Consider the following 26,960-nt stretch of genomic DNA (forward strand, 5'->3'; position numbering starts at 1 on the left):
TAGGTTGGCGTCTTCGCTCTCAACATCAGGGAAGGGAGGAGGTTCTCTGGCTTCTCTGCACACTTCTATGAAGGAGCCAAGAACTGAATCTACCTCTCTCAGAGGAGATCACAACAGGGAAGATCGCCTGGAAAACCGTCCCAGAGATGCAGTGCCATTCCACTCTGCCAGGCCCTTTACTCCCACATGGCAACGTCCCCCATGGAGGAACAATGATCCTGACTTTACAGACAAGGAAACTTGGGCTGGGCGTGGCTCAGTCACCTGTCTAAATGCACAGAACCAATGAGTGTGGAAAGAGGGATGGGAACTCACGTCTGACCACCAGCAGGAATCACTCATTGCTTCGCATACTTCGTTATAGCCTGAGCGAGAGGTGGCGTGGAGAGTTCTGAGCACTGGCTGTTAACGTTGGTCTGGACATTTGGATTAAATGAAATAGAATCTGATGAAGGCTTTGGATGAGTTTCTGCAAGAAAATGATTGTCTTTTTCTAATTCTTCAGCCTGAAAATTTCCCCAGATAGACCCCACTCTAGGGAGCTTGCCCTCCACCTGCTCTTTCAGGAATGGTCCTCTGCAGGGTCTAAGGAAGCAGCTCATTGCGGTTCCTCCTCAGGGGGAAAAACAGGGCCGCCAGGCTGCTGCAGATCGAGACCCTGCCACTGGGGCTGGCTGCCAGCTCACACACTGTCCCCTTTGTCCTTTTCTCTTGGAGGCTTCTCTTTCTTCATTTAAGCCAGTTTTCTTCTGTATCTGTGTGTTGGTGAAAAGGAAGAAAAAGATGTGATAAAAACTGGGTCACATACCCCATTCAGCATGCCTGAAGCACTCCAAGGGAGTTAGTATAATTTTAAAGAATTCCATTAGATCTGTACCTGGTAACTATCCTTTAGTTATTCTATTCCCTTAAATACTATAATTTTTGCATGAGTAAGTCACACAAACTCTCCAGGCCTCAGTCACTGAAACTATGAAATGAAGAGGATGAATAACATAAAACTTAAGGTTTTTAAAATAAGGGTCTGCAACTGAATAGATGTTTCTCCAAAGAGGAAATACAGATGCTAATAGACATATGAAAAGATGCTCAACATCACTAATCATCAGAGAAATGCAAATTAAATCAGAATAAGACATCACACCTGTGAGAATGGCTATTATCAATAAATCAACAAACAAGTGTTGACTGTTTGTAGGATTGCAAATTGGTGCAGCCACTATGGAAAATAGTATGGGGATTTCTCAAAAAATTAAAAATGGAACTACCTTATGACCCAGCAATTCCACTTCTGGGTATTTATCCAAAGAAACCCAAAACACTAAATAAAAAAGATATATGCACCCTATGTTCACTGCAGTATTATTTACGATAGCCAAGATATGGAAGCAACCTAAGTGCCCATCAATAGATGACTCAATAAAGAAGTGATACCTATATATAATAGAGTACTACTTGACCATAAAAAATAATGTCTTATTATTTGTGACAACATGGATAGACCTGGAAGGTATTATGCTAAGTGAAATAAGTCAGACAGAGAAAGACAAATACCATATGATCTCACTTATATGTGGAATCTAAAGAACACAATAAACAAACAAACAAAACAGAAACAGACTCATAGATACAGAGAACAAACTGATAGTTGCCAGATGGGCAGGGGGCGGTGGAATGGATGAAAAAACGTGAAGGAATTAAGAAGTATAAATTGATAGTTACAAAATAGTCAAGGGCATGTAAAGTACAGCATAGGGAATATAGTCAATAATATTGTAATAACTATGTATAGTGCCAGGTGGGTACTAGACTTACCAGGAGGATCAATTTGTAAATTATATAAATGTCTAACCACGATGCACTCAACTGTAATTGAAAATAAAAAAATTAGGGCCTGCAAAATCCAAATTTCATGAAAAAGAAAATATATATGAAGGCAAGAATGTAGAAGCAACTTGATGGTGCGACCATAAGCCCTTCAAGGGCAGGGACCACCTCTTTAATTTCTTTTGATTCCCCCTAATGCTTGGTGCTTAGCGCTGAGCAGGTGTTTGATAAGCCTTGCTGGCTGTCAAGCCAAGTGCTAACATGCAGAAGCTTTATTTGTCCGCACGAATCTGTGCTGGGAGCCATCCCTGCCAAAGTGGACCAGTGAATTAAATATTCCATAATTAGACTTACAGGGTTGCACCAGGCATCCTGTGTCCCTGCTTGTCAACATGTCCCCACGATGACATAGCGATAGCTCCCAGTCTCTCTGGGGCCCATGTTCAGCTGATGGGAATGTTAATTTTACTTGGTTTTTATTCTTGACAGAGAAATAACTTATCAGTGAAGCCCACTAGAGAAGGGCTGTCATTTTATAACTCAAGAAAGGGTTCATTCCCTACTTAAACTGCAAGCAATGAGTTGGGGGGGGGTATAAATTAGAAAACTGAGAAAAGAGACCAGCCTGTTTGTAAAATTAAAAACATGTAGTGTAAGTAGCCTGAAAAGGGGCATACATATACACTTTAATCCCATTTATTGAGTACTTATTATATGTCAGAAATCATGTGTATGTTATCATTCCACTTTATCTTCACAAACCCCCATGGCAATGCTAGTACATTATTGGCCCATTTTAGAGATGAGAAAGTAGGTTCAGAGAGAGAAAGTAGCTTGCCCGAAGTCACATACATGGCAACTGGTGAGTGAGGTCGCCTCTCTGATCCCCTTAATTGCTGTCCTCTCCCTCCCCCACCTCCTCTTTCCCTCCCTCTCTCCTCTCCCCTGTTTTTATGTAGGGAGGGAGCCATCGTTGGTGTGTTTGGCAGTTGCCTTTCTCCTGCCTTCTTCCTGTCTATAGTTTGTGCTGAACAGATAGATGAGTAGTTTTCTGAAAAACAGGTTATGATGGTTCTGTTTGTAGGTATTTCTATGTAGGGCTCTGGGAACTGTATGTATGTATTTTGTACGTTTTTTGAGTGCTTTCCCCTTCCTTCCCTATTACTTTTGTCAAAGAAGGGAAAAGGGCCAGGATTGAGAATAATATTTTAACAGTCACAAAGAGGCCTCCATGTCTAAGTTGAGAGTTTCTGTTTTACTTGATCCTCATAACAAACCTCGGGAGGCAAGTGGGGCAGTGTGGCTAACCCTCAATGTACACACAAGGAAGGGAAACTGCATTCTAAAGGACGTGCTCAAGGTCACGAAGATGATGAAGAAAACATTGACTCTAAGTTTGGGCTCCTTGAAAATACAGAGGCGTGTGGTTTCAATACTCAGTTCCCAGAGCTTTCTAGGGGATTTGGGGCCGATGACAACCTGACTTCATACCACTTCCCCGCCACTCCCAACTCTAAACCTGGATCTCAGTCCTGACCCAAGCAGCTGCAGGCTGGAAAGTGGCTCAGAGAAATTAAGGCCTCGGGTTCCATTGGAATTCCAACAACTGAGACAGGCCCCGAAGAGCAGAAAAAGAAAGACACATGTACAAGGGCACCCTCAGCCAAATAGGTGAAGATCAAACAGAACAATGCGAATAAAGAAGAGAAGCCTGGGAGATATTTTCCAACTTTAATTAAAAAAATAAGACCACCTAAAGGAATTCAAGGCATACTCAAAAAAAGACTTTCCAATTAAAAACTATGATTTGTGAACTAAAATACTTAGCACACAATTTGAAGGAGAGGGTGGACACTGTTGAGATTCAAATTAATAATTTGGAAGACCAAGTGGAAGGAAATATCTTTAAGCAAAAACGAAAACAAAGCCAACCAACCCAAACAAATAAATAAATAAACAAAAACACCAAGGGAAGAAAATCATGAGGGAAAAGATAAGAGATTTGGAGACCAGATCCTGGATGGTTAACATGTGCTTAAGGGGAGTATAAGAAGAAGAAACTAGAAGAGATGAAGGAGAATCAATAATAAAACAAAGAATAGGAGAAAATTTTGTTGAGTTGAGGCTGCTAAAAAAATCTAAGGGGGGACCATGGGTGATGGGCAGCTCCTGTAACACATGGGGTTCAGACTGTCCGATCAGTAATGATGGAGAGGTTATTAATTTGACTTGTCTCTGTGTATTGAACATTATGTACATATATGCATGTAAACTTATAGTCTAAGGTATGAAGAGGCGCATATGGGGAGAAAATGTATATACGTTCATATATACACAATTTGTTTTTGTGAGTATATGTGTGTATATATATTCTCCCCCTCCCCCCATCCCTTGTCTGTGTCTCTTTCTACCTTAAACTGTAAGTTTAAAAGCAAGAGCTGTATGTTTGTGTCCTGTGGTGGCTAGAGGTATTTAAGGTTGGTGACTGATTAACTTTTGCCTTGCTTTCTCATTTCTTTCTCTTTGCATTCTAGTCAGAACTCTGGGCCCTTGAAAAATATTTGTTGGATGTTGGCTGCTGAAGGAGGGAAAGAAACCATGGGAAGTGATCTTGGGGGGTGGGAGTAGCTAACATTTTTTTCCCCTTAAAATCACAGCTGCCTCCAGGCAAAGTTGCCCTTGTTTCCCCAGTCTACCCATACATTCACCTCCACCCCAGGACTTACTTTGAAACCTCCACCTCATCTTATTTTCTCTGTCAACAGAGTCCCCCAATCTAAATGGGTCCTAATCATTTCTTTCATATGTGAACCCTTTCATAGCTGTTTATGTTCATTCTTTTGGTTCAAATCTGAAAACAAAACAAAATAAAACAAAACAAAACACATAAAGGAATGACTTCTAAAGAGATGAAATTTCAAGTATTGTGAGACTACAAAGAAGTATTTCAGGTCAGGAGAGCTTTTTATGAGCTCCTCAAATGATAGGGGTTGACCCCTTAGAAGAATAATTAAATAAGAAACATTAACAAGTTGGAAGGGCAGACTCATTCAGCCCACATGACCAAGGTGCTGAGCCCATGATCTACAATTTTGGTCTTGTCCAGATGGCTAATCAGGCAGATTTGGGTGCAATTTCCTTTCCTACCCACCCTCTGAATTACCCAGTTTTAGAGTGGCAACCTGTGTGTACGATGCTCGGGCTTCTTTTAAAATGAATCCAAGAAAGGGCTGCCAGGTGAGGGCACAACACGGATGGAGGAATATTCAACTGGGGGAAAACTGAGCAGAAAGAAAAGTCAGCAAATGGCTAAGAGTGCTTCCCATTCGTATTAATTTAGGGATCAAAGGGAAAGCTGCTAACACAAGGAAAGCAGCAGTCAAAGGCCTTGGTTGTAAGAACAGGGGATAATAAGGCAGAATAAAGAGATGTAAAACTTCAGTACCTCCCCAGGGCTAGGCCCAGGCCATGCCTAACTAGGAGAGGAAGGAGGAGGGTGAGCTGGAGGGGAGGACGGAGGAGGGAGCAGGTGCTAGGGTCTTTTGGGTGAGGCCTGTATCTGAAAGGGGAACTGTAGAATTGGATTTGTCTCCAGGTTTCCTTATTTCACACCAACATGGGAGACTTAGAGAGACTGAAGGGTGAGAAGGGCCTACATTGGCTCCCAGATGATTGAGTGTCTGGCCCGATCATCTGTGATGAGAGTGGTGAATGTTTCTGAAATGCTGAGTGTGTGTATGAAGTTGGGTCCACATTTAGTTGAGCCTTGACTGATGGTAATTTCCCAAGACGAAGTCTGAAGCTGGGAAGTGTCTGTCTCTCCTTGAACAAACTTTAATCAAGCTCCTCTGCATTCTCTTCCCAACTGGGCCTCGACTTTTGGACTTCTGTGTCTGTTTTTGCATGCCCAGTTTTAGCAAAAATCCTGCCAAGTTGTTTTAGCAGATTCCCCCATCCTTGATATCTGGTCACCCTCACTCTCTGACCAGATTCCTTATTCCCCACCATCCCCCAGGTGATGTCTGATCATCTGGTCTACCTACAGCAAGAATCTTGTTAGGTTGATTTAGCCAGAAGCCCCCTTACCCCTGGTGTTCCCTCTTAGTAATTTTCCATCCACGGATCCTATCACCAACCCCTTCTTCTGCTCTTTCACACACACACCCCTCTCACTGGCTATAAAATTCCCACTTTTCCTTGTTGCATTCAGAGTGAACTCAATCTCTCTCCTTCAAAACCCTAATGCAGTAGTCCCTATATCTATCCTAATTGTCCCCAGATGAAGTCTGCCTTATTGTTTTAATAAGTCTCATGGACAATTTTTTTTTTTGACAGAAGAGAGGGTCAGTTATCTTCTGATAATCTGGGGTGGAAGAAAAAGCAAATGAACTGAAATGAGGCACCTAAGAAATCACTAGAAGTGAAAGCTTAGCGTTCAGAGCCCAGGTTGTGTTTCATTCGTTGTGGTACTGTGAATCCTTTTTTCTTCCTCTTCTCCCCCTACCAATCCTCTCTCTCCCTCAGGCCCCCCAAATTGGATAATTAATAAATGCAAAATTTTGAGGATGAAGCCAGACTTTTGAAGTCTAGCTTAGGCCTTCATTACTTCTCTCCTAGATCAATGCTTCCCAAATTTTAGTGTGCATTCGAATTGCATGGAGATCTTGTTAAATGCAGATTCTGATGTAGTGGGTCTGGGTTGGGGCCCTAGATTCTGCATTTCTAATGAGATCCCAGGTGATGCCAATGTTGCTCTTGGATCATGGTTCTTGGTTGCCCTTGAATCGCCTGGAGAGGTCTAAAATATACTTATGCCTGGATCCAAGCACCAAAGATTCTTATTTAACTGGTCTTGGTGTGACTTGGGCATGGAGAATTTTAAAAGCTCCCCAGGTGATTTCCATGTGCCAGCCAGCATTGAAAACAGCTAATATAGAAGATGGAGTGGTGGTGTGGAAGTTAATGGGCCTTGTAGTCAATATACCCTGGGTTTGAATCTGGTTCCACCATTGACCAGCCAAGTAACCTTGGGTGTGCCCTTCACTCTCTGAGCCTCTGTTTTCTCATCCATTAGAATCAGGGATAATAATGCCTCCTTCTTAGGACTGTGAAGCTTAACTAAAATAAATTATGTTCAGTACCTAAAACAGCGCTAAGATATATACAATATGAATACTTGTTTTCTTTTCTCATGGTACTTTCTAGCTGAGAAGCATCTAGAGCATGATTAAAACTCATGATTTGTGGTACGGATTTAGTCAGCAAATGAGTTTTGATTGATGTGAATAATATATGTATTTTTAATCTTAAGCAGTCATTTAAACATCTGGAGTTACTTAAAAATCTAGATTTGGCTTCTTTGGGAGAATGTTAAGAGCTGGTAATAATGAGTGTCATTTGGCCTGCTTGGAGCTCTTCCAAACACACCAGGAATTCTGTCCATTTCTTCTAGAAGACAATGCTCTGAGAGCCTTCTGACCTGCTCCATTTTGGGATAGGGCTGACCTGCCATCCTGGAATTTTTTTTTTTCTTCAACATCTTGGGGATTCCTTTTGTCTCTCTGGAGTCAGAGACTCTCTTTTCATGGATCCATTATCTTCCTTGATCTAGAAACTTCTGGGAAAAGAGTATGTGGGAGGAAAATTTTGAGACCTTTCATATCTAAATATGTCTTTATTTTACTCTCATATCTGTTTGATAATCTCGCTGGGTAGAGAACTCTGGGTTGGAAATATTCCCCACCCCCTTCCCCAGAATTTTGAAGCATTATTTCATTGTCCTACAATGTTAAACTGATTCTTGATCTTTTTTTTTTTTTTTCAAAGATGGGAATTGGGGGAGGGAACAGCACTGGGGAATTGGGGGAAGGGGAACAGACAAGTTGCTGTCCTTTTGTTCTTCAGTCTAGTTGTGGAGGACGTTGCTTCACTGGCTCAAGTTGGCACCATCATTGCGCTCTTCCCGGGTGAGGCAGATCAGTCGCCGGCTTCTGGACGGCCACTCATGGTGGCTGCAGGCCGCTCGCGCTGGCTGCTGGCTATACACGGTAGCCCATGGCAACCCACTGCAGCAGGGACTGCAGCCTACACCGTCGCCAGCGACTCATGGCAGCCCAGCTCCAGGTTGAGCTGTTGTTCAGCATCTTAGCTGTAGGGGGCAGTGTCACTGGCCCTCATATGTGGGATCCGAACCGGGGTCCTCTGGTGTCCCAAGCCAGCTCTTAACCAATGCGCCACTCGGCCGGCCCTTGATCTTTTTAAATTTAGTACACACTCTGATTTTCTTCATCTCTAGAAGCTTTTCGGGTCTTCTCTTACCGGGATGTGCCTTGTGTTGGTTTATTTTCTTCCATGGCCCTAAGTACCTTAGGGGCTCTCCATATGGAAAACTCATGTCCCTCAAATAAGGGAAAATTTCTAAATCATTTCTATGACAATTTCCTTTGGGAGAGACTGTTTCTCAGAACAGTGGACTGGAGTCTCTTAGTCCCCATAGGGCAAATTTTTTCTTTTGTTTGAATTCATCTTTACATTGCCAGCACCTTAGCAATAGCACTGGGCATTTGCTAACAGGGCATTCTACCACTATTAGTAAACCAAACACGATTGAGGTAAGCTTCTTGCAATGTTTAAGTCTTAGGATTTAAATTTATGACCATACTTCTCACGTTTCTCAGCAAAGGCACAAGATGATCAGAATACTGAGTGACTGGCCCTTCGTTCCTTCTGAGGGTGCAGTCAAGCCAGGTTGCAGAACGACTACCTGCTCACGTGACTGCTCCCAAACCTTCCGTAGCTTTCCCTTGAGTATTTCTCAGCTAACTCATCATTATCTCTTCCCACTGCTATGCTGGATTTTTCATGCTGGGGTTGGTGAGAGTGGTGGTCAAGGAAGGCAGTGGGATGTGAGTCTACCAGTTTCCTGCTGAGTTGATGGAAGCTTTTCCTGCCTGCCCTGCCCTTAGAAAGAACTGCTTGCTAAAGCTTATACTGATGGCTGGGAGAGACTGGAGCTGAGGGTAGGGCCGGAAAAGATGTGCAAACCTGTCGGGAAAATCCAAAGGAATGGAAGTTAAGGGAAGGACTTGCTGAATTTAAATGGAAATCCTTTGGGATGCTTCTTTCAGGGTAGTTTATCTTTTAACTCAAGATTTAAGATGGAAAGGTTTATGGTTATAGAGAAGAAAAATATTCAAATGCCTTCTTTAAAAAGTGGCAGAAATAACATTCTCACCCCCAAAACTCTGCACTTAATTTTGGAATTAGTAATAAGTAAGACATCTGGATGGAATGGAGCAGAAGTGTTTCTGAAGAATTTTGGGAGCTGGGCATACTTTTCTGCAAATGAACAGCAGGCTTTATGTTGAAAGACATTCTTGAGTCTAAAGAGACAGCCAAGAACTTGTTGTCTCCCATTCTCTTCTCCTTGGGTGACCTTCACCAAACACAAACTTTTTATTATTTTTTTTTAAAAGACTTTATTTCTTTAGAGTTGTTTCAGGTTTACAGCAAAATTAAAATTAAATGGAAGGTACAGAGATTTCCCATTCACTCCCTGCCCTCCCCCCACACACCTCCCCCATTATCCCTCCCCCTCGCAGAGTGGTACATTTAATGAACCTACATGAACACATCACTATTCCAAAAAGTCAATAGTTCACATTAGGGTTTGTTCACACTTGGTGTTGTACATTCTATGGTTTTGGACAAATTTATAATGACATGTAACCACCATTATAGCATCATACAGATGGTGTCATTGCCCTAAGAATTCTCTGTGTTCTGCCAATTCATCCCTCCCTCCCTTCCCCTGTAACCCTTGAGAACCACTGATCTTTTTACCCTCTCTATAGTTTTGCCTTTTCCAGAATGTCATATAGCTGGAATTGTATAATATGTAGCCTTTTCAGATTGGCTTCTTTCTCTTAGTAATAAGCATTTAAGGTTCCTCCATGTCTTTTGATGGCTTGATAGCTCATTTCTTTTTCGTGCTGAATAATATTTCAGAGAATGAATGTATCATGATTTATCAGTTCAACTGCTGAAGGGCATCGTGGTTGCTTCCAAGTTTTGGCAATTATGAAAAAGTTTCTAAAACATCCATGTGTAGGTTTCTGTGTGGACATAAGTTTTCTCCTCCTTTAGGTAAATACCAAGGAGCACAATTTCTAGATCATGTGGTAGGAATAGTTTAGTTTTGTGGAAAACTCTCAAGCTAACTTCCAAAGCAGCTGTACCGTTTTTCATTTAGCAGCAATGAATGAGAGTTCATGTTGTTCTACACCCTGACCAGAATTTGGTGTTGTCAGTGTTTTGGATTTTGGCCATTCTAATAGGTGTATAGTGGTAACTTATTGTTTTTTTTAATTTGCATTTCTCTGGTGACATATGATGTGGAGTGTTTTTTCTTATGGTTATTTGGCATCTATATATCTTCTTTAGTAAAAGTATACACCAAATCAGTGTATATCGTTTAATTAGGTTGTTTATTTTCTTATTGTTGAGTTTTTAAAAAGCTCAAACTTTTACCCAGTGTCCTTTGAGGGGAAACTCTTTATAGGAGATGATATGGACTTAGATTACTTAGATTCAGACCCTAAACAAGAGGGGGAAGATTGAAAACAAAACCAACTTTTTGTGAGATTCAATTTGGTTTAAACTAAAGGTAGAAAGGATACCCCATAAAAAGGGCAGCTGATGGGATTGAGGTAATCCTGAAGAGTCATCAAAATTGGGCAACCTATGGGCGGCCGGGTGGCTCAGTTGGTTACAGTGCGTGCTCTGAACAACAAGGTTGCCGGTTCGATTCCCACATTGGATGGTGGGCTGTGTCCCGCCCCTCCGCCCCAGCAAAGTACTACTGGACTTGGAGTTGAGCTGCGCTCCCCACAACTAGATTGAAGGACAATGACTTGACTTGGAGCTGATGGGTCCTGGAAAAAATACACTGTTAACCAATAAAAATTAAAAAAAAAGTCAATTAAACAAACAAACAAACAAACAAAACTGGGCAACCTAGAACCAACATTTTCCTGTCTGTCTCCTGCCTTCACAGAAGCCATCCCGGAGTCATGGGCCTCAATGGCCCTTTTAGTTTTGCTTGGTTCCCTTCCACAAAGGCCAGCCTTGCTGTTGTGTGTCCTCCACTCATCACCTTGCTTGAAGAATGCCTTGCTGTGTGGAGGAGCAGAGTTCTAGAATGTTTTCTGTAGTTCAAGGGAATTATATAGTTTTTTTTCAAGCCCACTTGCTTTGTTTCCAACATCTGTAGATGGCTTTGGGGCATCCACTCTGGGCATGGCACTGGATTGTTCCCCATGAGAGGAGTCAAAAAAAAAAATGAGGGGCAGTGATTCTAAAGAAAATCTTGTGAAGTGAATGGATGGAGGCCCAACACAACAAACCCATGTGAGTAGACAGCCACGAATGTGTACAATTTCTGTATGGACTGAGCTCTTGGACCTGGGAAGCTTCTCGGGGAGACTGTTGAAATTGTACCCCAATCTGCCTTTCTCCCTTTAGGCTTTCTCCCTCGGCTGCTGCTTGGGGTGTGTATTCCTCTTCAAGTCAATACTGTTCCAGAAAGACCCATGGAGCCTTCGCTGTAGTACAGGAGTGTAGTGACGCAGAGTTTGGATTTTACTTGCAGAGAATCCCCTTCTTGGGTAAAAGGTCACTTTGCGCCTGAAGTGTGGACTTTTCTCCTCGGAGCCCTTCTGGTCGCCGTGTCTGCTACATGAACGGTGCAGTAAAACTGCTGACGTTTGAAGTGTGTTATTTCATCTGCATTACCCTCCTGGAATACTGCTATATAGGGACCACTCTCATGCCATCTCCTCGCTCATGAAAGCACTTGTGATACTGGCTAATTTTCTGAACTCAGAGATAATCATTATGTTTCTATCACTTTACATGTTTAATTGTAGAGAAAAAAAATTATAGTAATACAGTGCTGCCGATAAGCACGAGACCCAAATAACCAGGCTCCCTGAAGCCCTCTGACCTGCCTGTTCATATCTCTTGCCCATATTATTGGTGTTAGAAGAGTTATTAATATATACATTTATTGATTTATAAGAGTTCTTAGCATATTTGTATTTAACGATACTAGTCTTTTGTCATATTTTTGCAGTTTACTTTTTCTTTTGATTTTTAAAATGCTTTTTCTAGTTCAGATGATTAAAATGTTTATGTCATCAAATTTGCTAATATATTTTCCTTCATAGCTTCTGAGTATTGTTTAATACTTAGGTGTTTTATAATCTAAGATGACAATCAGATTTTTTCTCTCTCTCTCTTTTTTTTTTTTTTTGGGTAATTCTCTTAAAGTTTCCAGTATACCTTCGATTTCTCCTATTTTTGTGGCAGAGCTACTCAGGAAATGAATCCACAGAGCCGCCTTCTTTCCTAGCTCATTTGCAGCAGCGGCAAGCTGCTAGGGAACAGGAGGAGAGAAATAAGAGACAGCAAGCTTTTGGAGGAGCCCAGCGCTGCACACAATAGGTGCTTAGCACACCTTTGTTGAAAGAATACACTGTGGGCTTTTGTCTTTACTCAGCAGGGACATAGCTCCTTCGGCTTTGCCAAGTACTTTCCAGACGTTATCACTTGCACAGCCCCAAGATTTCCTGCAGTAGACAGAGAAACTGGGGATAGGGTCGGGGGTGGCTTGGTCAGCACTGGCCAGAGCTGGACGACAGCTTTATAGAGGAAATGCCTTGCAGATGCCACTGGGGGGGGGGGGTTCCCTCCTCCTGTCACCAGGACTTGGTGACTGGAGAATTTCAAACAATGACAGTTTCTACTGGGAGGTAGCTCGTTTTGAAGAAGGACTTGTGACTTTAGACAAAACAAATAGTATGTAAAATGCATTTTGTCCTGCAAACTGGGGAGCGAGCTGGGTGTCCTGCTGTGGTTTCCATTCTTTTTCTTGTCACTTTCTGCCATCTACTGGCCACAGCGCAAATTACTCCGACGTTGCTTGAGGTTATACCTATGCCGTCCATGAAGAATACAGGGAATAGAGAGGAGAAAGGCTCACCCTCAGCCCATAAGCGATGAAGCCACATGCTTAAGACTAATTTTCATGGGACCAGGCTGAAAGATTTATGTCTGAAGCTGGTCTTCTGACTTGCCTGCCTCTAAGTTCCACTGAACAGCATTCTTATAACCTGATGCCAAGTTCCTGATTTCGGCAGTCCCATCCTGGGTTGTAAGTCTCACTTGTACTCAGATGATTAGTGCTTTGGGTCTAGATGTCAAAATATTTATTCCCAAATTTCACTTGTAATTGTCAAGGGGCCAAAGAGTCCCATCAGATCAGCCATGTAACTTTTCATTAGGCAGAGATCCTAGCTCCACTGAAAGCCAGGGACCATGTGGGCATCTCGCTCCTGTTATTCTCCATTACTTTTTTTTTTCAAAGTAATAATGGACGTTTAATTAAAAAAATATTTTAAAATTTTAATTTATTTTTTATTTTAATTTTTTTAAAATTGGGGAACAATGTTGTGGAGGGCGTTTTTTTCCAGGACCCATCAGTTCCAAGTCAAGTAGTTGTTTCAATCTAGTTGTGGAGGGCGCATCTCAGTGGCCCATGTGGGGATCGAACCGGCAACCTTGGTGTTATGAGCACTGTGCTCTAACCCAATGAGCTAACCTGCCACCCCTAGACATTACTTTTTTATGTTTTACTCTCACAGGCCAAATGAGTCTCTCCAATGACTTTTAATATTCATTCAACAAATGCTTACTGAGCAACTACTATGGCCCACACATGGTGCTGGGGACACAGGGAAGATATGGTCTCTGTCCTCCTGCTTACAGACAAACAGAAAGTCAGTTAGTTGCACATACATATAAAACAGTCAGTTTGGGGCAGGAGGGTGTTGATTTAAGCCAGATTTGTTACTTAAATACATTTCACGGAGGCCCCTGGAGAACTCAACTAAAGTATTTTTTCAGGTAGATCTCTTTGGGTGATTTCCAGGCACAGGCTGATTGACCAATGAATCTTTCTTTCAGGTCTTTCTTGTTTTTGGGTTCACTCTTGCATTCTTTCATAAAATGTGCCCAAATATTAAGGAAAGGTAACCCTTTCCACAGCCCCAGCCACTGGCTGGTCATTGTCCCCAGGAGAAGACCCCAGCTGAGAATAAAAATGATACATCTTTACAGTCTAAGTTCAAAGAAACATCCTTCCCTTTTGCCAGACACCCTACCCCAGGCTTGTAGGAACGTGGGACTGGACAGCCAGGAGATATAGTGGATTCTGTTGGAACTCCTTAACCCCAGAAATGGAGGTAGCACGTGATAGTGTTAGGACCTGGGGAGACACTATTGTCCCTCTGGAAGCTGGGGTTGGTGGGGAAATTGGTCAGGCTCCCCCAGGGACATCATAGCCATAGGTGCTACCCGGGACACTGTCGGCCAAGGCAACAGACACTGTAATGTGACCAGTGAAGTGGTGCCAGCCCTGGGATGTAGAGTAGACGGGACAGAGAAAGTGGAGGGTTACCTCCTATGTCTAGTCCCTCTCACACAAAGAGACTCACTGCCAACCCCCCAACCCCCACTGCTGGTTTTCCATAACCTGTCCAAGCGAATGAGATCAGACAGAGAACCAGACCAGACCAAGGGTGTGACACCCCTGCCCCTCTCCTCCCCATTCTACAAGAGTTCCATTATCTGCGTGAGGCTAGCAAGGAGACAGAGCTAGGAATGGAGAGTAACCGAGATAACAATAACACCCAACTTTCCTGGGTCAGGATGAGTTGCGAGACCTGGATAATGTAAGGAGCCTGCTCTCAGCAGAGAAAAGCTGACAAATAAAATGATTCTTATTTTGCTTCTATCTGATGCTGAATATATGATTCATGCTTGCTACAAGTGTTGTATTGTATGCCACCTTAAGGACACAAAGGTGAAAAAGGTGGCCATGGGTCAGAGTGGAGACCGCCCTGGCTTTGGAGGCAGACAGAGGGTGTTTGCATTCCCACCACTAGATTCGTGGCCTTCATTCATCTCTGCCTTTGTTTCCTCATCTGAAAAGTGGAAATAATAATGTATTCCTTTCAGAATTCTTATAAGGATTAAAAATGTATATAAAGCATGGAGCATTGTACATTACCTATTAATATTATGAGGAATAGGTTGTCTTGCTCTCAAGGTGCTTGTAGCCTAGTTTGGAGTACTAAGACGATCATAATAATCATCACAATTATTTTTGTAACAAGCAATGCCTTCGCAAGTCAGAGAGGAGTTTGAAGTAGGGGGAGAAGCACCCCACTGACTTCCGTCACATAGCTGTGGTTTGTGTAGTCCAGGGTATTCTAAAGTTCCAGAAAATAAAATATGACTGAGGAACGCTATCATCCTGCATCGGAACCCCCTAATTAGGGAAGGAGCATCTTTAGAATTAAAGTGGCATCAAAGCCAAGAAGCGGGTTTCAGAAAAAGGAATTCCTGGTATCTGAACTCAGAACAGGGGTTTTCACTCCTGGTTTATGAAAATGAGAAAAACCCAAAACGCCATGAGTGCTTATTAAGCTCCTTCAATGTAAGAATTATGAACAGTGACGTGTCACTCTGCTCAGAGGCAGGGGCTAGGCCAGGTGGCTTTAAAGTTTGTTTTGCGTTATGGTGTTTAGCGCATCTGGTGGAAGGATGAACAGAACCTGGACAGTTAAACGGGAAGTCCCCCATCATTACAGGCCACACACAGTTGTCTCCTAACTATCTATAACAAGTCAGCATCCACTCAGGACGAGGACGTCTGCATATTTTTAGACAGAAAAGTGCTGTCTCCTTGTCATTTTGTAGACAATGCATTTCTCTCTGCTTCCCTTCCTTAAGCCTCCTGGTATCTCCGAAGAGAAAGGAGCTACCTGGTAAATAAAGATAAGCTGTGCTTATTAGCAGAGATTTGCCAGGGAAGAGGCTATTTAAAAATGGATAAGAAGGTAATTGTGTTTCTCTGGCTCTAAAGCAGGGCCTGGCCTCCCAGAAGAGCTGAGCAAGTGTGCATGCCACCCCGGCCTGACCTGGGGTGGACACATTCGAAGCTGCACTCGGTTGTAGGAACCCTCAGGCCTCTGAAGTTGCTGAGTTGTCCTGACAGTTGATTCCCTCCGCAGCGGGCTGATGCTCTGCCAGGAGAGTAAAGTGCTGTCGTTTTTAGACCGATCCTTGGAAGAAAAGAGACAGTTCCGCCCCGGTGCCAGGTCGTACCTGACTGAACCGTTGTGCACCTCACCCCCGCATGCTCCGTAGCAAAGACGCGTGTGACGTTTCCTGGGAGAGCCGGGTAAACCTCTAAGGAAATGGAGAATGGTGGCAGAGGCCATGTCTCCATGATGTGCAACATCTGGTTCAAAACTGAGTTCAGTTCGCTTCCAGATGTTTCCACATGCATAGAAGTTTGCCAATGGGAAGGCAAAGCGATCTCTTGACAGAATGTTCTACTTTCCACCTGATTGTTCTGGAGAGAGTGACCTGTTCTTCAGTCATGTTTGCTTTTAGATGTGAAGAACTGATATTGGCCAAAAGACGAAGGCACCCATCTTTCTCTATCCACTGTTCATAGCGTGACTCCCCCACCCCCCATCCACACCCTGAGCCTAATGAAAGCAGGGAGCCCTGTGCGGAGAGGACCAAGTGCGCTCTTTGTCCTCACATGAGCTCAGTTCATCCCGATCGTGCTGATTCTGTGGGATTCCCAGAAAATAAAGGCCAGGGACAGAGCACCAGGGAGATGACCTGGTCCGCTTGCATCTGCCTCCTTCCCACATACCCGCTGTTTGTGAGAGGACCTGGGTGAGGGAAGCTGAGCTTGGAAAAACGTTATGCTGAGAAATATGAATACCTTTGCAGGCCCCACATTTTCTTCTCAGGCTAATTTATGAGCATAATGTGTGAGTGTGTGTGTGTGTGTGTGTGTGTGTGTGTGTGAGTGAGATACCTCAGTGTCATAAGGCAGAACACAAGGGCTATTTGCTAGTAGTTGGGGATCAGTTGTCAACCCTCCACCCACACAAGTTTTTGCGTAAAGCCAAAAAAACCTAAACAAACAAACAAACAAAAATCCTGGTTATTTGCCTCATCTGGTTATTTGGATATTTCTGAGGAATAAAGAATAGCTGTGAATGGAATGTTATTGAACCATCCATTTTCTGCTGTGACTTACATTGCTTTTAAGTGTGGAAATTCAGTTTTTAAATTTCCAGACTCTATCTCTTCCTGGCATTTTCTCTTCAGCTTCCTTTTTTTGGTGTGTTTGTGTGTGTGTACCCCAAGATTTAGTTAGTATGGCCCCAATCTTTAATTTACCTCCTCTCTTTTCCCCTTGCTTCTTCCTGTGTGTTTTAAATCATTTCAATAAATCACATGATTGGAGCATTTTAGCTTTTTCTGTGAGCCTTTCTGTTCTCTGATCTTTGGCCTGGTAATATTCTTCGGAGGTTACCATTGCATCAAAGTAATTGCTCATATGACAACATTGATCAGAGTTATTTAATGCTGGCAAAAATCCCCAAATTTAAGAGGTTTAACATTGTTATTTTGCTCAGCAATAACCCAACACGGATGTTCCTTGTCAGGCAGCTTTCCTGGGTAGTTCTCCTTAAAGCTCCCACCTGGTAACACGGGAACCTTCCATCTTGTGGCCATGTCTCCTCAAAGTCTTTGGAAATCCTCTCCATTAAATAGGCAGATAGAGAGAGTGGAAGATTACACGTGGGAGGATTTTAGGGGGCAAAACTAGAAATGGCATACATTACTCTCACCCACATTCTATTGGCCAAAACTCAGTCACATGTCTGTGCCCATGTGCAAGGGAGGCTGGGAAATGTAGTCAGGCTGTGTGACCAGGGGAGAAGGGAAAAGGGAACCTGAAGAATCAGCCAGTCTGTGTTGGAGTGTGACTACAAACTAACACCAGCTCTGAAGAGAGGGTGTGGAATCTTCATTCCTCAAAATCACTGTTGCAGGATTATTTCTTTACCTCAGGGCAAGGTGGTGGTTGAAGCTGATGGCTCCTTAAGCCAATTACACAAATAATCAATGTTCATTTTAGAAAAATAAGAAAATACAGATTCAGGCGACGAATTGTATACATTTTAATCAAAGGTGTACTATATTGGTACAATTCTGTGAATAGTAAGGAGTGTGTGGCTTGATCTATTAAGACTATGTTGAATCATAGAATGGTTTAAAGCAAAGAATTAAATAGAATAATGGAATTTTGGAACTAAAAGAAACCTTACAAATTATTTAATCCAAGACCTTAACAGATAATGGAACTGAAAGCAAAGCAGAAGAAAGGTCCATTTCCTGAGCTCTGACCAAGCTCTGATGTCGATATTCTCTGCATTCCATGGGGAAGCGTAGTAACTTGACTTACCCCAACTCACACAGCTATGGAGAGAAGTGAAACTGGCACCCAGTGCGTCAAGTTAGGAGTCAGTGTGCTCTTCACATATATTTAATTAGCACCCTTCCCCTCCCCCTGCCCTGCATACATAGATACATTCATGCTCCTCTTCCAAGCATCCCTGTGAGTTTAATTTACAGTCCATTGAAATGGAAAGAAGAAGTGATTAATGTGCATTATTCTCAAAATGTGAGGCTAGCAGGTCTGTGGTGTTACATCTGTAACAGCATCATTTTCACAGCTTGTATGCTATTTTGCAACCAGCGCCAAAGTATTTTGCGTGGTCGTCACCAAGTTTGAAGAGAAATGAGATCTTCTTTTCACTGGTCTGGAAAAGAGCAAGTTGCAGTGGCTGACTTCAGAATGACCCATTGTTCTGAGCCTAACAGGTGCAGGTTTTGACACTAAGGGTCGGATCCCATCACCACTCGAGTTGCATGGATCACTGACCTTGAAAGAGGTCTGCACACACATCAGTGTGGGATCCGTCCTTTAGGAACCACGGCCACTAATCTGAATGGCTATTTAGAGCTGTGAATGGCATTTAACAGGCGTTCCTCCATTCTTTCATGCTCATTGAAGAATCTCAGTCCTTCTCCTGCTCATTAGAACTGACACTTCCCAGGCCAGAGGGATGACCAGGGTGAATCAGAGAGGTGAGATCTTCATCCTGAAGGATGGGGACAGTTTGGGGCCAGCTGGGGATGAAAGAAGTCACTACTGGCAATTGGGACTTGGAGCTTATAAGTGTGTCTCCATTACAACAAACATAGTTAGGTGCAATAGCTCAAAGATACCTAGGTTTAAAAGTTAGATGAGCCGAGCAAGTCATTTTATAAATAGTAGCCTATTAAGAAAATGAATCCTTCATCTCTTATGCATACACCACCTGCCCACTCCTGATTTCTCAGATAAACAGGTATTTTCCTTCTGAAACCGGTTTAATGTTCCGTTTTCATTTTATTTACGTCATTTAGTGTGTAGTTTGCTTTTGTATACATGGTGGTCATGTTTATGGCTTTGGCTAATTTCTTGATATCAAAATATAAGAAAGGACACTACAAATATTTTAACAATCCAGATGGATTTTGAGGGTACATGGCCGCTGCATGTCTATGGCTATTTCATGGAACAAATTTGTTTGTTCTTGGGTATAAATTAGGCATTTACCTAATTTTGTCTCAAGCTGAAATTAAGTAAATACTTACAACAGCACTTAGCATGCAAAGTCATTGAAAGAAAAAATTGACTAATATTTATTTTATTTTAAATTGTATTGAGATATAATTGACAATAGACCATTTTGTAATTTTAAGGTATACAACCTGTTGATTTGATGCTTTTCTTTATTGCAATATGATTACCATCAAAGGAGTAGCTAACACCTCTATCACAACACACAATTACAATATCTTTTTTTGTGATGAGAACAACTAAGATCTAGTCTCTTAGCAACTTTGAAATTTATAATACAGTATCATTGATTATGATCACTGTGCTGTGCATTAGAACTCAAGAACTTATCTGCTAGTTGCAAGTCTGTACTCTTAAATGACACCTGTCATCCTATTGATCTCCAGGGTTGATTCAGCCTGTCTGGCTGGCTAAGTGGTGTCCCCTTCCTCCCTCACTGCTCCATGGACGTGCCTCCCAAAGTTTCTTGTTAGGTGGAGGAGGACTCCCTTCCCTGATAGAAGAGAACAGTTCTTCAGTCAAGGGTGTACGAGTGGCTGTGCTCCCCGGATAGAACCTCCAAACACACTGTCAAGATTTTATTACCCTCAATTTTGCATATGGAGGATAGTGAGGTAATATAAATTTCTCAATGTATAAGACCATGGCAGATCGCTCATGAGAAGCCAATCTGTTTCAAACCCCAGGCTATTTCATGAAATACTGTTGCGTCCCAAAGTGACATGATGAGATGGTGTATTAATTAAATAAATGAGTGAATAGTTCTGTTCACAAAATAGAACGGCAAAAGTTAGCCTGAAGGAAACGGAATAGCTCATTGGCTGTGGTTTCTTTCCTCTTTAGGGAGTTGTTGTCATCCGTTCAATGCTTATTACTACTTAGGTCTTCAGCTCTCTTTCAGGATAATTTAGGAAACTAAACTTAAAATCTTCATTTGTATTTGTTCTACAAAAATATAATTCTTCACTAAGTAATTAGTTTTGTTATTTTTACCAACCTCTCCCTATTTATAACAATCAGTTTGTATAATTAATTCCAGCATTTTCTGCACTAGCAAAATATGTCACCCAGGAAAGATAGAAAACTAAACTCTTAAGTGTAAATAAAGTTACTATTTTGTACGGGGTTTATATAGCCTTTGCTTTCCTCCTCTATTTCAGAGGAAGATCATTATCTTATTTTTATCTATTATTAATCTCTCTTGATGACAATTATCAGCATTATTCAGCTAAAAGTTGCCAATTATTTCCTTAACTGTGACCACTAATTTTCTTACTTTCTGCCTGTCATTTTTAGGGCACATGAATGTTCATGCTTACTGTCTCCATTTTTCCTTCTTAAGATAAGGATGGGTAAAATCCCTTCTTCAATACTTGCGACCTGATAATTTACTTGCTCAGAGATCACCCTCCATTTTAGTAAGTGATTTCTTATTGGAGACTTCAGAAAACCAGAATATATTCAAGACATGGTTTTGCCTTCACTGATTATTGTGTATTTACCTTTCCCAGTAATCCAGACCTATCAGAGCATCTGGCACAGCTCAATAAATGTTGACCCCAGTGTGGTCTTCATAACAGTATGGGATAAGCCAGGTACATTTAATCACCCATTGTTGAAATGCAAATGTCCTTGTTATGCATCCAGTGTCCAAAGGTCTAAGATTCTGATTTGAGAGAAATGAATAATAAATGCCTCCTCCTTCTGCAGTTTAAGTCATTTTTGCACAGCCCTCCCATCCTCAACAGGATAGTGAGTTTCCCTTTGATATCCCACAATCTCCATATTTGTTTCATTTCCTCTTCCAGAGCCACACACTTATTTATCTATATGTTTTGGGGTTGTATCTACTTAGTGAAAGAACGTTTTCAGTAACCTCCTCTGCTTTTATGATGTTTCTGTTAGCCTTCCCCTTTTATTAAATAAGTTGACCTGGGTCCCATCAAAGAAGGAAGGGTCCATCAACATCCGGGATTCAGCTAACCCAGAGTCAAGACACATAGCATTGGAAGCAAAATTGAATGCTGAGTGTTGCTCCGTTAGAGAGGTTGAGACATCATGGCTGACTGGAGTAGCACTGAAGGTGAGTGATGGGCATGCAGAGCCTGTGTCTCAGGAGGAATGTGCGTTTTTGAAAATAAGGGTAGAGAGGAGAGATGACCTAAGAGCGAAAATATAAATATGATGGTTCATTGTAAGGAATCAGGGTTGAGACCAATACGAACACTGGCTTTTCAAGTCTCAAATGAGCCCATCTGTCTTGTTTAGATTTGGCTTTTATTAAAATCTATTATTATAGTAAAATGATGGCAATCATCTTTTGGAACTGACATGACATAGAGAGAATACTCATTGCTGATCACTTGATTATTTGGGCATAATTCATGTTCCCAGTGGAAAACGTGGTATAAGCTAGAACTGACGGTTTGATGTGAGATTGGTAAACATGTATCCTACCTTAAGAAAAATCTGTTATTATAATTGCTATTTTTTGCTTTTGTCTCTTTAGAAGCTCTCTCTGATGTTCTGATATTATGGTAGAATGCATTTGGATGGCGGGGGGAATCATTTTAAAAATTGGGTGACCTGTTAAGAGCTGTTTTGAAAGCTTCATGGTTAGAGTGGGAAAGGCAGAGGGGTATTTGCCAACATCCTCACATTAGGAAAGATTATTTGGCAGGAATGAGATTTCAGGAACTGCTCGAGTGAAGGGAACATTCTAACCAGCAGAGTGTGCAGAGAGGATGCTCAGAGGCAGGGCTGGCGGAACTGAACGGAGAATCCATGTGATGTCATGAAACGATTATGAAGCTGATGCTGATTGTGTGGACGCTGCTGCCCTGAATTTGTCCATATCTGACACTCATGGTGTGTCTCAAATACCTTTTCCATGTTGGTGAATAAGGTCTGGGTCAGCTGGAGTAAGTAAGCAATTGAGATGGCAGGCAGAAAAATAAGATGAAGAAAAAAGCAATGTGATATGGAAGTGGCTTCCCTCGTATCATAGATAAACATACACAAATAATTTCATCCCACTGCCCCATATTCCCATCTCTGTGAAATTCTGGCCCAGCTCAATTAATCAGTCTTTTATGAAGGCACATGTATGTCCCCAGCAATGTAGGATGATCTCCTTCTTGTCACCGTGACAGCATTTTCAGCCTTTGTTATCCCCCTTGTGGGTGGAGACCAGGCCTTAATTCTTCTTCACGGGCCTATAAAAAGTGCTTAATATCTATTGTTGAATCAAATATAGATTCACATGCAAGGAAGGTATGGAAGTAATGGTCCTATTTGGACTGAATTGGCAAGCCCCGCTCTCAGTTTGTAATGATCACGTCCATATTCCTATGTGCACACACACACGTGTTTTAAGCTTTACATGTGTACACACATGTTTGAAGGCAGTTGTGGGTAGAGGGTTGGCATTTAGGCTCCGGATAGATAGAAGTGTATCACAATCCACCTGTGTCATATTGGGCAAGGTTAAAGCTATCCCACTGAAGTATTTTCTTGTGTAACTGGGATGTACTAGCATCTGCCTTATAAGACAGTTATCAGAATAAAATAATACAATACATGAAAAGCACTGAGAACAATCCCTTTCACTCATGATTATGTGATAAATATTAGCTATTGATAATATCGTTATTATAATGGTCTTGCTTACAAAGTCTATCATCTGTGTAAATCTTGCCTTCAATCCAAGATTATAAACTTCTTCTGTTTCTCTTTCTTCTATGTTTCATAGCTCAGTCTTGAGCATAGAGAAAACATCTAATAATTTTGTACTTTTTAATTGTTGGAATTAGGGATACACTAGGGCCTGGAGAGCAGATGGCCCCTCACAATATTTCCCTGAAACGTCCCAGGCAGTAAAAGTGTAAAAGTAAATGATAGTTCTGAACCCACAAGGATCCCATATTTGGTCAGAAAGGCCAGGGACCTCTGGAGCTTTCTGAGATGGTAGTAAGAAATATTTATAGCTATAGACAAAACCTTTTTCAACAAATAGCACTAAAAAAGAAACTACGCTTCTTCCAAGTTCTAACCAGGCCCCTGTTTTAGCAGTGCTAAATTTCAACATGGCTGATGAATTTGGGCAATTTTAATTTTTTCTTGTTGCTGCTTTTTTTTTTTTTAAAGAATGAGATTTGAATGTATGTTCTGGTTCATTGCTATGTCCTGAATTAATCTTATCTGGGATAATGTTGGTTTCTAGGGTAAAGAAATTAGCCTAGGAATATTTAGTGCAACTTTTCACACTTTATTCCAGCAGAAAAGGGAGGAGGACCTAGAAAGATTGTGGTGTTGGAAAAATATCTTCATCTCTTTTTCAAACATTTTGTGATGAGTGAGACTTCACATTCCTGTTGCTAAATAAATGCCCCTTCACCATGAAACCATCAAATATTTCAAGAGAAATTAAATCCTTTAGACTCTGATTCTTTTACACTCGACTCAACAGAATCTTTTGTAAGAGCAATTTGATAGCTAAGAAACCCCAGGAGCCTTTATTCTTGAACTAGGAGGTCACATTTTTGCCAGTGCTCGTTGCAACTTGAACCGAGAGGAGCTCAAGTTCAGCTTCAAATTTGGAACCCACAACCTTGAGTGAGTTCCAATGCCGGTAAAATCCATTCTCCCTGCAAACTCGCGCAGAGGCCATGCTTGGGATACAATGGACATCTTAGAAAAGCATGTGTTCTGGGAAAGGAAAGAACTGTTAGGCCCATTCAGGTATGTCCCAAGGTCAGGTCACAGGCAGAAGTTAGGCCATGCAGTGGCATCCTGGGACAGCTGAGAAGTCGAATTCTGGAATCGTGTACCCACGGGCCAACATGGCAAAGGAGTGAAACATCAGAGGTCGTGGGCTGAGCTCTCAATGAATTCCTTGCAGTGAATGCTCACTACATGTGTTCATTCATTCCTTTAACAAATACCCATTGAGCAGGTGCTGTGAACAAACATTGTCTAAACATTGGAAATACAGAGGTAGCAAGGCAGAAGTGTCAAAGGTAAACAAAGATAAACAAAGCCGGACACTGGTTAAAGCAGGAAGGAAAGAGCTGAGTCAGTGATAACCATTGCAACAGCGAAACGAGTCCGGCCTGAGCCGAACTCAGCTTCAATCTGTACAGAGGTGCTGGACGTTTTAAGAGGAGAATGAGGGATTAGAGAGGGGAGTGCGTGGGGCCTCAGTAGAGTCGTGGAAGTAAATTCCACAAAGCATTGGGAGGTTGGTCCATGGGAAACCTCTCTGGGTTTGCTAACTGGTATTTATGAAGGTTAGGCTCCTCCTCTCCGACAGAGACTGGGAGACACGGGCCCTATCTACAGGTGTTGGCTGGAACAAACAGTCAATTCTTTTGGCAGGCTTGAGTTTTCTCAGGCACTTTAAGGGGATCTTAGGGATGTGGCCTTAAGCTGTTAGTGTTTGTTCAGATCTTTATAGGCCAAGGTTGAGGCCTAGTCAAGAAGAGAGCTCAGAGGAGCCTGACTAGAGTTTGGTCCAGAAGAGAATCTTGATCCTTCCCTTGTAGAATTTCATTCTAATGGGAAATTAGAGAATAACACTTTAGTGAAATTCTTTAATATGACTTTACAGTAAGAATACTTGTTCTGTCCTTTAGATGGTCCCAGCAGGATTAGTAAAGAGGCAATTTGTTAATTTTCTATGGAATTGATTAACTTGGGACATTCATGTCAGAGCTACCCTGAATCAGGTGCAATGTGTAAATGAGATCATGCTGTTTTGACGTGTTCATTTCATGTCCTCAAAAAAGTCGACCAAGATGTTTGAGTAAGGTACGTTTCCCTTTGGCATACCAGCAAGAGCTACGTGTGTTGTGTTCAGAAAGTCTGAACTCACCCAGATCAATGGTTTGGATACGTCATTTCCAATATACAAAGACATCTTTTCTCTATTTTGATGTTGACACGATGATTTGTACACGTTCAGAACTAACCACTGCCGCGAGTCTTGAAATGACTTCTTCACTCCATCAACCACTCAGCATCTTCTCACCAGTTTTGTATTTTCAAAGTGGAAAACTCATAATCTCAGGGCACAATACAAATCTGAGCAAAAGTAGGACCTGAGTTCTGGTTCCAACTCTGTCACACTTCCTCTATGACACAGGACAAGTCAACCCCTTGGGACTTCAGTTTCCTGCCCTCGGCTCAGCAGGACACAGTGAGGTGTGGCCAGATGGAAAAGTACTGTGAAGATTAAAACATGCTATGCATGTGCTACTTTCCATGAATCTCATGAGCATAAATCGTGCTCAGAGCACCGAGTGCTAGATTAGGCACTACGGGGAGGCAAATTATGTGGACGACACGGTTCCTACCCTTAAGATACTGACAATTCCTTTGCGTTGGAATTCAAAGTGAAACATGGAAAGAGGCTGTGATTTTTGTTGTTGTAGTTTTGTGTTTTTTAGGACAAGGGGTTGAAAAGAGCATGAATACATTTTTTCTTCTGTCTTAAGCCCTACATATGAGTGGCTAGAAAGCACTTTATATTTAATGTGCTATTGTGATTTATTAGAACATGGGATGGAAAGTAAAGTAGTGATCCATCCACATATGCAAAGAGACCAGCCACCTGCTTCTCTGATGTAATGTGTGATTATCAGCACTGCACATCACGTGGTGCCTCCCATGGTGGGATCTTTGCTAGAATGATGACTGATAGCCCCTGAGTGGGGACATGACTGTTTCGAAGAGCCTTTTTTCCTGAGAGGCATTATTTATCCAAAATGGATGAGCATCTCATTTCTTATCTCCATCTTTAACTGAAAGTTTCACTTGAGTTAAATTTAACAGTGACAGAGGTTCAAAGTCCTGTTAACTCCACAGGCCTTGACTTCTTGTTTATTCTGGCCCCTTATCAATACTCTCCAGAGTTTGGTGCTTGCAGCAGTAAAATGGAGCAAAGACATACTGTCCGCATCTCAAAGAGGTCCTTAGTATTCGGACCTGGGGCGCCAGGCTGCCTCCTCCTCCAACCTGCTGCCTCCAGATGAAGTGACAGCTGGGGACTGAGTCTGCAGTGAGGGCAAGGCAGCCGAAGGGACAGGAGACAGGACACTCCGTACTCCTCTGGTACCTCCCTCTGTATGAAAATGATGCTGCTGGGAGAAGCACTCACAGCCTAGTAAGAGAGTTAATAGCAAAAACCTTCGCTATAAAGCCCAGATTGATGGAAATCCTAGGCCCGGCTTTCCTTTGGCTTGAAATGCATGCTCTGGCAAACGCAAGTTTATTGATGAAATACCTTGACAATATCTTTCACAGTCTGTTGCTGCCATGACCAACTGAGCAAATCCTGCTCTCCCCCTCTGCTCCCTAGAGGAATGCCTCAAGGCCACCCTGGAAAAAGCGAGTGATCGATTAGTGATGAAATTGGCCAACTTACCAATAACCATAAATTGCTTTGTTCTTCCCACAGAAAGAATACCAGCTCAGTGTGTAGCCTGTGCCTGGAGACGGAGGATGGGAACCC

At 42.1% G+C, this 26,960-nt stretch overlaps 1 long non-coding RNA gene across 1 annotated transcript in view; it reads left to right on the forward strand.

The window, feature by feature from the left end:
* LOC109379165 (uncharacterized) overlaps positions 1 to 11,740 on the forward strand; it is a 17,287-nt gene extending 5,547 nt beyond the window's left edge. Inside the window, exons 2-3 of the long non-coding RNA XR_002123148.1 lie at positions 11,099 to 11,235; positions 11,350 to 11,740. This is a non-coding gene — a long non-coding RNA (uncharacterized LOC109379165). The remainder of the gene's footprint in view (positions 1 to 11,098; positions 11,236 to 11,349) is intronic.
* The last annotated feature ends 15,220 nt before the right edge of the window (positions 11,741 to 26,960 follow it).

The sequence above is a fragment of the Hipposideros armiger genome, unplaced genomic scaffold, assembly GCF_001890085.2.
Source record: "Hipposideros armiger isolate ML-2016 unplaced genomic scaffold, ASM189008v1 scaffold_22, whole genome shotgun sequence".
Lineage (NCBI taxonomy): Eukaryota > Metazoa > Chordata > Mammalia > Chiroptera > Hipposideridae > Hipposideros > Hipposideros armiger.